General features: G+C 38.9%; 1 protein-coding gene across 3 annotated transcripts in view; it reads left to right on the top strand.

The window, feature by feature from the left end:
• LOC132536984 (ADP-ribose glycohydrolase MACROD2-like) overlaps positions 1-14,070 on the top strand; it is a 495,870-nt gene that overhangs the window by 86,435 nt on the left and 395,365 nt on the right. The gene's annotated exons all lie outside the window — the stretch shown is intronic.

Here is a 14,070-nt window from a genome sequence, read left to right as displayed (position 1 = left end):
TCCCTGGGCAGATGACCCCACCAATATGTCCTGGAGCCCTGCTTCTCCAGATCCCTGCCTCACTAGAGAAAGAGAGAGTCAGGCTGGGAGTATGGGTCTACCTGTCGACAGCTATGTTCAGCGGGGAAGCAATTACAAAAGCCAGACCTTCCACCTTCTGCATTCCACAATGACCCTGGGTCCATGCTCCCAGAGGGTTAAAGAATAGGAAAACTATCAGGGGAGGAAATGGGATATGGAGTTCTGGTGGTGGTAATTATATGGAATTGTACCCCCTCTTATCCTATGGTCTTGTCAGTGTTTCCATTTTATAAATAAAAACTTAAAAAAAAAAAGATGGAATCTCCTTGGTCCATGCTCCCGGAGAGATAAAGAATAGGAAAGCTTTCAAGGGAGGGATGAGATATGAAACTCTGGTAGTGGGAATTGTGTGGAATTGTACTCCTCTTATCTTATGGTCTTGTTGATCTTTTTATTTTATAAATAAATTTAAAATAAACAAACAACAAGAAGATGGAATCTTTGGGGAGGTGTTTAGCATATGAAAGTGGAAGCCTCCTAGGTTAACAACAACAACAGAAAAAAAAAAAAGGCCTTAGAATGCTCCTTATCCTCTTCTACTATGTGAGGATAAGAGGGGGAAAATGCTTAATATGAGAGAGAAAGAAGGCCTTTGTTGGAAGAGAACATATTGGAAATTTTATTTTGGACTTCTGAGCCTATGGACTGTGGATTTTCTTAGAATGGAACTAAATTATCAGCTGACAGAATGAGTCTCATTGATTTTAGGGAGAACAATCAACTTTACTCCAATTGTTAATTTAAATTTTAAACATGTACAGACACAATCAGAATAACGTTTGACCAAATATCTGGGAACTCAGTGACATATTCAAATTGAGGCATAAAATGATTAATTCCAGTGCCCTATCTTAATTGAGGTTCTAGTTGCTTGTTTTAAGTTTCTTATCAGGAACTAAGTTACAATACACAGTCCAACCATGGTATAGTTGATGAGAGATCACTATTATTTGCAATACAATTATTAAATGAACTTATATTTTTTAATGAATATTCAATTTTCCTGTATTGTTCAAGGCACTGAGAATACGACATGGTTAAGATAGACACTCCTTCCTGTAATATGAAGTATTTGTTCCACTGGAAGTGATAATTAGTATCCAATAAATAATACATGCATATTAAAGTGTTAGTGATAAGCACCATTAGAAAATGAAACACAGAGAAGTCGTGCCATTTTAGATAGACTAATCAGGGATAGTTTTGAAAAGATGCATAGCAATCTAAATGTAGAGAAATAAATGAATTATGTAAACCTTGGTAGGCACATATGTAAATAGTTAACTGGCATGGTAATAAGACCTTCATTTCTTTTCTTTCCTTTCTGCCTCCAGGATTATTGCTGGGGCTCCTAGGTGCCTGCACTACAAATCCACTGCTCCTGGAGGCCATTTTTTTCTCTTTTGTTGCCCTTGTTGTTTATCATTATTGTTGTTGTTGGATAGGACAGAGAAATCAAGAGAGGAGGGGAAGACAGAAAAGGGGAGAGAAAGATGTCTGCAGACCTGCTTCATTGCTTGTGAGGCAACCCCCCTGCAAGTGGGGACCAGGGACTCAAACTGGGATCCTTGCACAAGTCCCTGTGCTTTGCACCACGTGCGCTTAACCCACTGCATTACTGCCAGGCTGCTGACTTTGCCATGTGGGCTTAATCCACAGCGCTACAGCCAGGCGCCTTACCTTCATTTCTTAAACCTGACAATGCTTTGCCTAATGTAGAAACAGTGACTTGCCACTCATATCTCCCTTCTAAGAATTTGTCTAGCCCCAAGTGTTAGCGGACAATAGATATGCAACCCTGACTGTCTGCCTCTTAAAGACCTGCCTTATTTTGACTAAAGTGACTGAGTTTCTGAGGAGAACCCATAAATAATAAACTGGCTAATGAGGGAGTATACAAGGTCAGGCCACTGAAAGGCAAATAAGCAAACAAACAAAAACTGAGAACAACTCTGCAGGACTGATTGTAGCTTGAGTTCCCTACTTGATCAGCCAATACTGACACTAAAAGTGCACCAAATTTGTTTTCTCTTTCTGTCCAGACCTGCTTCATTATCCTCCCTTTTACAGATTTGATCCCAGGGCTAATCCTTAATTAACATCATACATGATAATTTTGGTCTCCGGTTTGCTTCCCAGATAATCCAATGTTTTCTATAAAGTTCTGTGAATTATAGCTTATTTATGATCTTATCTCATTATTATTTGGCAGTCTGTTTTATATCATGCCACAGCCTGCTGCCTGACACAATCTTACATGTTAATGTGAACCATACTTTTCCAAATCTAGCACTCTAAAAATGGACTTTCTCCTTGCATCAGAGTTTGAAAAATGCTAGAGATACTATTTTTCCCTAACCACTTTGATCTTATTACTTATAGAGTGACAAATTCTATCCCTGAGTGGGGTTTTCAAATTATCTCCATGCTGAATTTACTTCAGATTTTATTGTCATGAAGTTGTTTCCAACAAGTATTTTAGAAATGCAAAATTCCTAGCAATGGCAAAAAAGGGGAATTTTTTTAAAGTTATATTTATGGTATCATTTTATGATTTTTTAAAATAACTATACTTTGTTAAGCTAATAAACACAAATTACCATTTACTGTAATGGGCATTATTTGTAAATTACCTTCATCCTACTTTTATATTATGAAAAAATAGGAATTGGCTTTGAAATTTACATGCTTTATGATCACATTTACATACATAATTTATATTGCATTAATTCTTTTCTGTCTTTTTGTCCTCCTTTTTTTCGTTGCTGCCAGAGTTATCACTGGGGCTCAGTGCTGGTACTACAAATCCACCGCTTCTGGCATCCATATTTTCATTTTATTGGATAGGACAGAGAGAAAATGAGAGGGGTGAGGGAGATAGAGAGGAAGAGAGAGAAAAATAGATACCTGCTTTGCTACTTGTAAAGCATTCCCCCCCCCCCCGCAGGTGGGGAACTGGGGGCTTGAACCAGTATCCTTGTACAGGTCCCTATACTTAGTACTATGTGCACTTAATCATGTGTACCACCACCTGGCCCACATTAATTATTTCCAAATATGATGCCAAAGGTATTTGAAGAAAGAGAACTATATGCTAGTATGTATAATGGACATAAATGGATTTTCTACAAGATTTTAAGTATAGGGAATCCAGAAATATGTAACAATGATAACATATCATGACTTGGTGGACAATATCCTAGGACATTTAGATTGCTTAAAATCTGTGTAAATAACCACATTATCATGATAGTAATGAAGTGGACATATCCTTATCTCAGTAGATATAGGAAAATATTTGATAAAATCTATTATCTAATCATGATAAAAATTCACCAAAAAATAGGAGAGACCTTTTTTCAAAAACTATGAAAATCCCTTAGCTAATGTCATACTAATGATGAATGACTGATTGCTTTTTCCCTAAGATTGGAAGCATATAAAAATATTTATACTGATCATTTCTAGTTATCATTTTATTATTTTAGTCACTGAAATAATATGAGAAAGAGTAAAAAGGGGAATCCAAAAGGGATATTTATAAGTGTAATTTAATTTTTAGTGTGCATGCATGGTAGGAGCTCATGCATATGTGACTTCACTGCTCTGGACTGTCTTTTTCATTCAGAGAGAAAGAGATAAGAGAGGGAGACACAATAGCACTATATCTTCCCCCAGTACCATCACAGCACTCCCTATATGGTACTTGTGCTCAAATCTGGGCAGTGGCTATGGTTATGCCCTACCTGGAAAGCGGTTTCTCCTGCCAACACAAAAAGAATATTAACTGGTCTTTATCTTTATCCCTTTCTGACATGATCATCTATGAAGAAAGTTCCAACTTACTTATAGATAATGCTGCTACAACTCATGAGTGAGTTTAGAAAGGTCTGAGATTACAAGATCAATACACAAAAGTCAACTGGGGCCAACCAGAGACTTCTGGAGGCAGGGCTATGGAGCAGCAGCAGCTGTGTTTCCTCTCCCCTCCTGGGTCAACTAGGAATAACAAAGGATACCACCTGGGAACACAACAAGGCAGGACTAGAAGGACTTCAGGAACCCACCAAGTCACTGGTGAGAGCAAACACATGTGACTCGTGAACAGGGAGGAGCCTAAGGAGAGATTGAGCAGCTGGTAACAATTCCGGCAGTTTACCAGTTGAGGCACCACCTCCAGTCTGTTTTACCAACAAAATGCTGAAGAGAGGACAGGACTCCCCTAAGACTCACTAAATGCAACTGTGAGTCTCCATTGCTACTTCCCTCAGAGGCTGGAGCAGCAGGGAGGAGGCCCTGTGCTGACATCTGGGAACAGAGAACTGACCAGGAAACTCAGGAGAAGAGCTACACCTCGGTGGCCTGGTGGGGCTGTATAGTGGGAGTCTTTCTACATTGTTCTCCTGATGAGAACATGGTGAATAATTGCCTCAACCCACAGACTATCAGAGGGACTTGATTAGAAACTCACAGTGCCCAGCAGTGCTGCCCGGCTTGGCAGAGAAGCTGAATTGAGCCTGGAGCTTTGGATCCTTGGAGTGGGAGAGTTTCTTTGCATAACCGCTGTGCTTTCTCTCCCCCACGCTGCTTTATATTCTTGGTCAGAAGTGAGTGATTAAGTTAAGAAGCCTACTTATAGTTTAAAGTCCCTCAGGCTCCCATAACCTACAGGGAAGAAAAATAACAAAAGAGGCTTTTAACAACCTCTGTGCTCCAACTCAGGGAGTAAAATAATATTGAAACAACTGTTAATTTCCACAACTGTGAACTCTTTAAGTACCTTACTTAGACACAAGTCAATCCAGGCAAAAGTGATCAGTAATTTGAAAAGTACTGACCTCATAACATACTATATAGAATGCTTAAACCAATAAGAAGAAATATTGGAGAAATGAACAAGGACAAGAATCCAGCTAAAAAACCCCCCAAAGGTTGAACCACAAAATAGTGAGGTCAATATACAAACATTTGTTAAGGATTTAGTCACAGGAGTGAGTAAAGAGTTTGAAAGAATTGTCATCAGAAATGCAGAAACAGCAAATGATACTGCAAGAAAATACTAATTATCTCAAGGTTATTAGGGAGCTGAAAACTAAAATAGCTGAGCTAAGAACACAACTAGCTGAACAAGCTGAAACAGTATCAAAACAGGGTAACAAAATAGATGAACTCCACAAAACAGTAGAGGGGAGAAAGAATAGAATCAATGAGGTTGAAGACAGAATTAGCAAGATTGAGGACAAATTAGAGACAACTAAAAAAGAAGCAAGAGATCTCAAAAAGAGATTAAGAGATACTGAAAACAACAACAGAGACCTATGGGGTGACTTCAAAAGAAATAATATATGCATTATTGGCTTACCAGAGGAAGAAAGAGAGGGAAGGGAAGAAAGCATTCTTAAGGATATAATAGTGGAGAACTTCTCCAGTCTAGACAATATAAAAGACATAAAGGTTCAAGAAACCCAGAGGGTCCCAAACAGAATTAACCCAGACTTAAAGACACCAAGACACATCATATTTAGAATGGAAAGGAATAAGGATAAAGAAAGGATCTTGAAGGCTGCAAGAGAAAAACAAAGAGTCACCTATAGAGGAAAAGATTAGCAGCAGACTTCTCCACACAAACACTACAGGCCAGAAGAGAATGGCAACATATCTAGTGAGTACTCAATGAGAAAGGCTTTCAACCTACTGTATCCTGCTAGACTGTCACTCAGACTAGATGAAGGAATCAAAACCTTCTCAGAAAGCAATAGTTGAAAGAATCAACTATCACCAAACCTGCCCTGAAAGAAGTTCTCCTATAAATAGTCAGACCACCATCAATATGCCATCTATCAGAACACTCTAAAAAATTACAAGAATGGCATTAGAATATCTTCAGTCTTTGATATCAGTAAATGTCAGTGGCCTGAATTCACAAATTAAAAGGCACAGAGTAGGAAGATGGATCAGAAAACACAACCCAACAATATGCTGTCTACAGGAAACCCACCTAACTCAACAAGACCAACACAGACTCGAAGTGAAAGCATAGAAAACTATTATACAAACCAATGGCCCACAAAAAATTGAAGGAATATCTATTCCCATATATAACATGATAGACTTTAAATTAAATAAAATTTAAAAAGATGGGAATGGACATTACTTAATTCTCAGAGGATCAGTTGCCAAGAGGACTCAACAATTATTAACATCTATGCACCCAATGAGAAGCCATCTAAATACATCAAACATCTACTGAAAGAGCTCCAGCAATATATTAACAGCAACATAGTCATAGTAGGGGACTTCAACACCCCACTCTCTCAACTTGACAGATTATCCAGGCAGAAAATCAATAAAGACATAAGGGAGCTAAATGAGGAGATAGATAAACTAGAACTATTGGATATTTTCAGAGTCATTCACCCAAGAAACTGGAATACACATTCTACTCAAGTCCACATGGGTCATTCTCAAGGATAGACCATATGTTAGGCCACAAAGACATCATCAGCAAATTCAAGAGCATTGCAATCATCCCAAGCATCTTCTCAGACCACAGTGGAATTAAACTAACACTTAACAATCAGCAAAAGATTAGTAATAGTTCCAAAATGTGGAAGCTCAACAGTGCTCTACTTAACAACTACTGGGTCAAAGAGGAAATAAAGGAAGAAATCACAATGTTTTGAGAGTTCAATGAAATTGAAGACACAAGCTATCAAAATATTTGGGACACAGCTAAGGCAGTGATGAGAGGGAATTTCATAGCCATATAAGCACACATTAGAAAACAAGAAAAAGCACAAATAAACAATCTGATTGCACAACTTAAAGACCTAGAAAAAGAAGAGCCAAGGAATCCTAAAGCAACTAAAAGAACAGAAATCACTAAATTTAGGGCAGAAATCAATAACATTGAAAATAAGAAAACCATACAAAGGATCAATGAAAGTAAATGTTGGTTCTTCAAAAGAGTGAACAAAATCAACAAACCTTTAGCCAGACTCACAAAACAAAAAATGGAGAAGACCCAAATAAATCAGATCCTCAATGAAAGAGGAGATATCACAACAGATACCACAGAAGTTCAACATATCATGCGAGGCTTCTATGAACAACTATATGCCACTAAGTTAGAGAACCTGGAAGAAATGGACAATTTCCTAGATACCTATGAACTTCCAAAATTAAATAAAGAGGAAGTAGATAACATGAACAGGCCCATCACAGCTAATGAAATTGAAACAGTTATCAAAAAACTTCCCAAGAATAAAAGTCCTGGACGAGATGGTTTTACAAATGAATTCTACAAAACCTTCCAAGAAGAACTAATACTTCTACTTTTAAAAGCTTTCTAAAAGACTGAAGACACTGGAATACTTCCTTCCAGCTCTATGAAGCCAACATCACTCTGATACCAAAAGCAGACAGAAACACAACCAAAAAGGAAAACTACAGATCAATATCTCTAGTGCACATAAATTCGAAAATATTGAACAAAATTCTATCCAACTGGATACAGCAGTGTATTAAAAAAATTGTTCATTGTGGGTCTGGCAGTAGCTCAGCAGGTTAAGTGCACATGGCATGGAGGAGAAGGACCAGTGTCTTTCTCTCCCCCTCTGTCTTCCCCTCCTCTCTCCATTTCTCTCTGTCCTATCCAACAACGAGGACATCACCAACAACAATAACTACAATAACAATAAAAAACAAGGGCAACAAAAGGGAAAAAAAACTCCAAAAAAAAAAAAAAAGCTTGTTCATCATGACCAAGTGGGATTTATCCTAGGGATGCAAGTTTGCTTTAATATACATAAATCAATCAGTGAATCCACCACATCAATAAAAGCAAGACCAAAAACCATATGGTCATATCAATAGATGCTGAAAAAGCCTTTGACAAAATACAACACCCCTTCATGATCAAAACACTAAAAAAGTGGGAATAGATGGAAAATTCCTGTAGATAGTGGAGTCTGTATATAGCAAACCTATAGCCAGCATCATAGTCAATGGTGAAAAACTGGAAGCATTTCCCCTCAGATCAGGTACTAGACAGGGCTGCCCATTATCATCATTACTATTCAACATAGTGTTGGAAGTTATTGCAGATTGGAAGAGTAGAAGTCAAACTCTCCCTATTTGCTGATGACATGATAGTATATGTAGAAAAACCTAAGGAATCCAGCAAGAAATTTTTGGAAATCATCAGGCAATACAGTAAGGTGTCAGGCTACAAAATTAACATTCAAAAGTCAGTGGCATTCCTCTATGTAAACATCAAGTTAGAAGAAAATGAAATATAGAAATTAATTCCTTTTACTATAGTGACAAAAACCATAAAATATCTAGGAATAAATATAACTGAAGAAGTGAAAGACTTGTATACTGAAAATTATGAGTCACTACTCAAGGAAATTGAAAAAGACACAAAGAAGTGGAAAGATATTTCATGTTCTTGTGCTGGAAGAATTAACATCTCAAAATGAATATGCTACCGAGAGTCATATACAAATTTAATGCTGTCCTCATCAAGATCCCAACCACATTTTTTTTTTTCCTCCAGGGTTATTGCTGGGCTCAGTGCCTGCACCATGAATCCACTGCTCCTGGAGGCCATTTTGCTCCCCTTTTTGTTGCCCTAGTTGTTGCAGCCTCGTTGCGGTTATTATTGCCATTGTTGACGTTGCTTTGTTGTTGGATAGGACGGAGAGAAATGGAGAAAGGAGGGGAAGACAGAAAGAGAGGGGGAGAGAAAGATAGACACCTGCAGACCTGCTTCACCGCCTGTGAAGCGACTCCCCTGTAGGTGGGGAGCCGGGGGCTCGAACCGGGATCCTTACGCCAGTCCCTGCACTTAGCGCCACGTGCGCTTAACCCACTGCACCACTGCCTGACCCCCCCAACCACATTTTAAAAGGAGAATAGAACAAATGCTACAAATATTTATCAGGAACCAGAAAAGCCCTAGAATTGCCAAAACAACCTTGAGAAGAAAGAACAGAACTAGAGGCATCACATTCCCAGATCTCAAATTGTATTATAGGGCCTCTGTAATCAAAATTGCTTGGTACTGGAAAATGAATAAACATACTGACCAGTGGAATAGAATTGAGAGCCCAGAAGTAAGCCCCCACACTTACAGACATCTAATCTTTGACAAAGGTGGTCATACTATTAAATGGGAAAAGGAGAGTCTCTTCAACAAATGGTGTTGGAAAAAATGGGTTGAAACATGCAGAAGAATAAAACTAAACCAGTCTGTTACACCTAACACAAAAATGAATTCCAAGTGGATCAAGGACTTGGATGTTAGACCAGAAACTATCAGATATTTAGAAGAAATATTGGCAGAACTCTTTTCCGCATAAATTTTAAAGACATCTTCAATGAAATGAATCCAATTACAAAGAAGACTAAGGCAAGTATAAACCTATGGGACTACATCAAATTAAAAAGCTTCTTCACAGCAAAAGAAACCAACACACAAACAAAGATCTCCCTTAAAGAGATCTTTACATGCCATACATCAGACAAGAGCCTAATAACAAAAATGTATAAAGAGCTTGCCAAACTCAATAAGAAAACAACCCCATACAAAAGTGTGGAGAAGCACAGACAGAATATTCACCACAGAAGAGGTCCAAAAGGCTGAGAAACACATGAAAGAATGCTTCAAGTCTCTGATTGTCAGAGAAATGCAAATAAAGACAACAATGGGATACCACTTCACTCCTGGAGAATGTCATACATTAGAAAAGATAGCAGCGACAAGTGCTGGAGATATTGTGGGGTCAAAGGAACCCTCTTGCACTGCTGGTGGGAATGTAAATTGCTCCAACCTCTGTGGAGAGGAGTCTGTAGAACTCTCAAAAGGTTAGAAATGGACCTATCCTATGACCCTACAATTCCTCTCCTGGGGATATATCCTAAGGAACTCAACACACCCATCCAGAAAGATTTGTGTATAACTATGTTCTTAGGAGCACAATTTGTAGCAGCCAAAACCTGGAAGCAGAGCACAACAGACGAATGGCTGAGCAAGTTGTGGTATATATATACAAGGGAATACTACTCAGCTATTAAAAATGGTTACTTCACAATTTTCAGCCCATCTTGGATGGAGCTTGAAGAAATCATGTTATGTGAAATAAGCCAGAAACAGAAGGATGAATATGGGATGATCTCACTCTCAGGGAGAAGTTGTAAAACAAAATCAGAAGAGAAAACACAAGTAGAATCTGAACTGGAGTTGGTATATTGCACCAAACTAAAAGTCTCTGGGGTGAGTAGGGGGGAGAGTAGAGGTCTAAGAAGGATTACAGAGGACTTAGTGGGGGTTGTATTGTTATGTGGAAAACTGATAAATGTTATGCATGCAGAAACTATTGTATTTACTGCCGACTATAAAACATGAATCCCCCAATAAAGAAATTAAACAAAAAAAGACAAGTGGTTGACAGCATAATGGTTATATAAAAGACTTTCATGCCTGGGTCTCTGAAGTCCTAGGTTTAATCCCCAACACAACTATAAACCAGAGTTCTCTTTCTGTATGCATTTTCTCTGTATCTCTCTCTAATTAAAATTAAAAAACATTTTTTAAACATTCAATTTTCTTATTCTAGTACAAGGTAAGTGGAGATGAATAAGTGATATCTACAGTAGCCTAAACTAATTATAAAGATTTTTTATTTATAAAATGGAAATATTGACAAGGCCATAGGATAAGAGGGGTACAGCTGCACACAATTTACACCACCAGAACTCCGTATCCCATCCTCTCACTTGAAAGCTTTCCTATTCTCTATCCCTCTGGTAATATGGACCCAGGACAATTATGAGGTGTAGAAGGTGGAAGGTATGGTTTCTGTAATTTCTTCTTTGCTGAACATGGGCATTGGCTTTTCGATCCATACTCCCAGCCTGTCTATCTCTCTCTTTTTCCCTAGCAGGGAGGGCTCTGGGGAGACAGGGCTCCAGGACACATTAGTGGGGGTCTCTGCCCAGGTAAGTCAGGTTGGCATCATGGTAGCATCTGAGACCTGGTGGCTGAAAGATGAGTTAACATATAAAGCCAAACAAATTGTTGACTAATCATGAACCTAAGGGCTGGAATATTGCAGATGAAGATTTGGAATCTTTGTTTTGGAAAAAGCTCATAGGTCTATTTAAGTTATATTCCAAGGGCCCATGACTTTGCCAGTTTTTGCCTTAGCCTGACATCTAATCTGCAGGTGGACCCAGGTTATTGTTTGGGAGATGGTTTCATAGTTGGAAAAAGGACTAGACAGCTGTATCAGGGAAGAAAGTAGCTTCCTGAAATTAGTGCAGCCTGGAATGTTCCTAGCCATGACCTACGGAGATGCAGAGATTACATAGGCTTCTATGCTGAATATAGGCCCCAAATCAAATAGATGGGGCTTACAGTAAACTGTAATTTTTTTTTTCCTCCTCCAGGGTTATTGCTGGGCTCGGTGCCTGCACCATGAATCCACCGCTCCTGGAGGCCAAATTTTTTCCCCCCTTTTGTTGCCCTTGTTGTAGCTTCGTTGTGGTTATTATTATTGCCCTTGTTGATGCAATTCGTTGTTGGATAGGACAGAGAGAAATGGAGAGAGGAGGGGAAGACAGAGAAGGGGAGAGAAAGATAGACACATGCAGACCTGCTTCACCGCCTGTGAAGCGACTCCCCTGCAGGTGGGGAGCCGGGGGCTCGAACCGGGATCCTTAGGCCGGTCCCTGCGCTTTGCGCCACATGCGCTTAACCCGCTGCGCCACCGCCCGACCCCCGAGTAAACTGTAATTTTTTATGAATAAGTTTAACAAATATACTTAAAGGTATGATTCTTTAAAACCTCAAACACTGAGAAAAAGTTTAAAAGCAACAAAAATTTAACAACAGACTAAAAGTTACTAAATGGGGAATATACCATGTACATTGAATTAGAAGACAATCTAATATAAAATTGTAATATTTAATAAGGAATAAACTTATTAAAATGTCAGTTCTCTGGATATTGATTCACATAACCAACATAACCCTTATTAAATTTATGGATGCTTTTATCATTGAAATTGGATTATTTTGTGATTTATACAGAAGTTCAAAAATCCTAGATTAGCCTATGCAATTTTGAAAAAGAACAATTCTTTTGCTGCAGGAAGTCTCCAAAACACTATCATACTTGGGGTTCGGGTTAAGTGCAGCAGGTTAAGTGCACATGGTGCTAAGTACAAAGACCTGCGTAAGCATCCTGGTTGGAGCCCCCAGCTCCTCATCTGCAGGGGAGTCACTTCACAAGTGGTGAAGCAAGTCTGCAGGTGTCTATCTTTTTCTCCTTCTCTCTTCCCCTCCTCTCTCCATTTCTCTCTGTCCTATCCAACAACAAAGACAGCCATAACAACAACAATAATAACCACAATAACGATAAAATAACAAGGGCAACAGGAGGAAAAAAAATAGCCTTCAGGAGCAGTGGATTCCTGGTGCAGGCACTGAGCCCCAGCAATAACCCTGGAGGAAAAAAAAAAAGAGAGAGACTATCATACGTGATATAATATTATATTGTAATTCTAGGTATTGGAGACACTTCAAGACATTTTAGCAATGGAGAATATTTTTCATCTTCAACTAAAGCTTGATACTTCTTTCTCCTTTTTTTAAGATATATTTTTATTCATTTATTTACCAGAGTACTGCTCAGCTCTGGTTTATGGTGGTATTGAGGACTGAACCTGAAACTGTTGCTGCTTCGGGCATTAAAGTCTGTTTGCATAATTATTATGCTATCTCCCCCACCCAATACTTTTTTTAAACGTTATTTTAACTTTTTAAATATTTTATTGTGGTGTTAATGGTTTACAGAGTACCCATTCATTGGGGAAACTGATGATTCTTCCTAGCCGACTGAATCCACATGGATCCCAGTCACTTTCAAAGCCAGCAACAAGCAGCTCCTGACGGCTTTGCTGTTGACTGGCTACGGAAGAAGGGCAAACGCTAGAAGAAGAAGTATAGTAATTGACATGTAGGCACTGCCCCTCATCTCCCTATAAGAGGTGTCTAAGCGTCAGGGAGAGACTGGCTTCCCCAACCTAGCATCCTCTCTCCTATTATAAATCAGGATCCCTATGGCATTTTCCCTCCTTCCTTAGTGTCCTTTGCTTTGTTGCAGTACACCACACCCAGTTCAGCTTCATCTTCTATTTTCCTTTATTGTACTTTTTTCTCAATTTCTATCTGTGCATGAGATCATTTGGTTTAGGCTCTTCTTTTTATGGCTCAGATATTTCTTTTCTTAATAAGCAAGTATTGAACACCACCTAGCTCATGAGAAATGGTAAAGATGAATGAATCGTGTTTCTTCTCCTGTGAGAATTTTTGACAGATAAAAAAGGGAGAACCATCATTTAAAACACAGGAGAAGGATAATGGATAATATCTGCTCTGTTCCAGATTTTATTTTTTTGCTTGTTTTTGCTTTTGTTCTGGAGGTTTATGGTCTGGTAAGACTGCTGTTACAAAATACCAGTCGGGCGGTAGTGCAGCGGACTAAGCGCACATGGAGCAAAGCGTAAGGACCAGCATAAGGATACTGGTTCAAGCCCCTGGCTCCCCACCTGCAGGGGAGTTGCTTCACAGGCGGTGAAGCAGGTCTGCAGGTGTCTATCTTTGGGGGCGGGTGGTGGCGCACCTGGTTGAGTGCACATGTTACAAAATATCATAGACTGAGTCTTTTAGAAACAATAGAAATTTGTTTCTTGCAGTTTTTGAGACTTGAAGACTAAAGTCGAGGTCCCAAGAATGGTGTGCTATGACATGGACTGTGTTTTAGTTCATAGCTGGGATACCCCCCCCACCTCATATTATGAAGGTGTTTAGGACATTCTTTGGGTTTGTTTTATAAAACCACTAATATTATTTTTAAAGTTATATCATCATCTTTGGGGGTTAGGATTTAAGTCTGTGAAATTGGGGTGCACATGGTCATT

The sequence above is a fragment of the Erinaceus europaeus genome, chromosome 1, assembly GCF_950295315.1.
Source record: "Erinaceus europaeus chromosome 1, mEriEur2.1, whole genome shotgun sequence".
NCBI classification, from domain to species: domain Eukaryota; kingdom Metazoa; phylum Chordata; class Mammalia; order Eulipotyphla; family Erinaceidae; genus Erinaceus; species Erinaceus europaeus.
The sequence above is the reverse complement of the archived record's forward strand: the minus strand, read 5'-3'. Positions and strand labels throughout refer to the sequence as shown.